This window comes from Coptis chinensis, chromosome 5 (genome assembly GCF_015680905.1).
Source record: "Coptis chinensis isolate HL-2020 chromosome 5, ASM1568090v1, whole genome shotgun sequence".
NCBI classification, from domain to species: domain Eukaryota; kingdom Viridiplantae; phylum Streptophyta; class Magnoliopsida; order Ranunculales; family Ranunculaceae; genus Coptis; species Coptis chinensis.
Window position 1 is genome coordinate 86,373,805 of NC_141460.1, and position 2,411 is coordinate 86,376,215.

Below are 2,411 nucleotides of genomic sequence, written 5' to 3' on the forward strand. Positions count from 1 at the left end.
CAAGATTTGGTCTACCCCACACACTTGTCATGAATAACGGAACCCAATTTGCTGGAACACAAGTTAAGGCATTTCTACAAAAATGACGCATCACTCAAGCATTTTCTACACCTAGATATGCACAAAGCAATGGCCACGCAGATGCCACAAACAAATCCATCAAAGAAAATCTTCAAAAGAAGTTGGAGAGCAAGAAAATTCAATGGCTAAAGCAACTCGAGAACATTTTATGGGCATATAGAACAATAGCCAGAGCCAGTACCAACGAGTCTCTTTTCACACTTTGCTTCGGAACAGAAGCAATCATACTATCAAAACTCACAATCACAACCCAGCTCGGTGATATGCTTCCCCGACCTTGGAATACAGCTCTACTCAAGCATTTTTACCAATAATATGTCTCTAGTTGTATCAATCAATTGAATGAAATTTCATCAGCATTTCGCGTATGAATGTTATCTTTGCATTACATGAATACCGCACATCTTGCACTCGCTAGCCAATCTGGGGTATCACAATATCTGACATGGTACTAACGCTAGAATTGAGCACAACTTAACTATAATTGCCACATAGTGGTTAATTATCAGTCAAATTCAATCTACGGTCCCCTAAAAGGACCGCAATCAACTTAACACCAACGACAGGGTTTAGTATGATTCAACTATAATTGCCACACATAGGCCAATTATAGACAAATACAATCCAGGAGACCCCCAAAAGGACCCTCAAGTCAACTTAAGGCCTTGAAATGGGTTAAAGTTAGACTCAACTATAAAGGCCATTCAAATTTTATTTATTTGTCAAAGATCAATAAGGAGTTCCCCCAAAAGGAACAACTCAACCAACACATACACCTAAGGACACGAGGAAACCTAGGTGCCAACCACGAGCATATATTAGGTCGTACACAAACACTTTATGACCTATTACCATCAAACGACCTAGCAATATTCAGCAGGTCGTCGGTTCTACTATTATACAACATAGGAAGTCAAATAGCAAAGCAATAGAAGCAATCACATTCATACCAACTTCAAACACAATCTCAACAAGTAAGTAATTTAAAATAATTTTTACTTCATACAAATTTGGTTAGATGTTAGAGGCCTCCAGGTTATCCTGAGAAAACGACCTCAGCACCCCCATCATAAAAAATCAGTTATCAGTATCAAAAAGATAAGTATTTAAATTTTGTTCAAAAATCTTCAACCAAACCTCAAATCAAAAACAACAAAACCAAGATCACTATACAAACGGAAGATTCTCCACATTCAAGGGCTCCAGTGGGCTGCCCCCTTTTCCCCAACAGAGCCACTAGCTGGATCACCACTTGCATTCAAAGCACTTCTGTGGCAACATCTTCAGTTGGCTGAGCAGCTAGAGTAGCACTCTGGTTGGTGGGTAGATCAGTTCGTCTAATAGCATTTGCAACATCACTTTTCACAGCTACTGTTGCTGCCCCACTTTCAACCGACCTCTTGAAGGTTTTGTACTTACGTTCTAGCTCAATGTAATCATCCACCAGAACGTAAACATCCCCACTCTCTACCAAGTCGACCAGGTCATTGTATTCATTTTGAGCTTGCTCAGCAACGGCCTGCGTATTTTTGCACTCAGTAACCCAATGCCCAACCTCCACCTGGAAGCGTCAAGAGACGGCTACAATAAGGTGACCCTACTAGCCAACTCCCCGACCTAAGCCTTCAGCCCCCTAACTTCAGCACGCTCCACCTCTTGCACCGCCAGCAGCTTGTCATAGGCCTCTTTAGCAGCATCCAGGTCATTCTTGTATAGGTCGGAGATAGTTGTCATCTCCTTCAACTTCCTATACATGGCCATGAATCAAAGTACAAAACAAACAAAATAGGGACACTTACAAAGCGATGAGTGATCCATAAGTGTTCGCTTCAAAGTCTTTTCCCCATCTCTAGCTGGTGCCTATCTCCATCCAAGACAATGTTTTACAGTAACCCTCCAGCAACTAGTGAAGACTTGAAGCTGCAGTCATTGTTCTTCACTATCTTTCTCAACCCACTCACTGGGTCATAGTAGCTGACCACCCTATCCAGGACGTCAGACTCAGTAGCCTTGTCACCTAGGGTCGCACTCCCCGACACCTTGCACTTTTGGGCAGCTGGCTCAGTTTCACTAGTTTCCTTTTTGCCTCGGGCATTAGCCACCCCAACATCTACCGCAGCTCCTTCAGGTTCATCCTCTTCAGAGGAGCCAGACCTAATGAAGTATGACCTTCCACCATACAAGGTCATTCCTCAGACTCAGTTCAAGTCCTCTTCACCCGCTCAGGCTCAACCACCTCAGAGCGCCTTTTCAGTTGAGGCCTTCGAAAAGGAGCAGGAGCATCACCACTCCCCCTAACACTTCCACCTGCACCACGACCAACTCAGTCA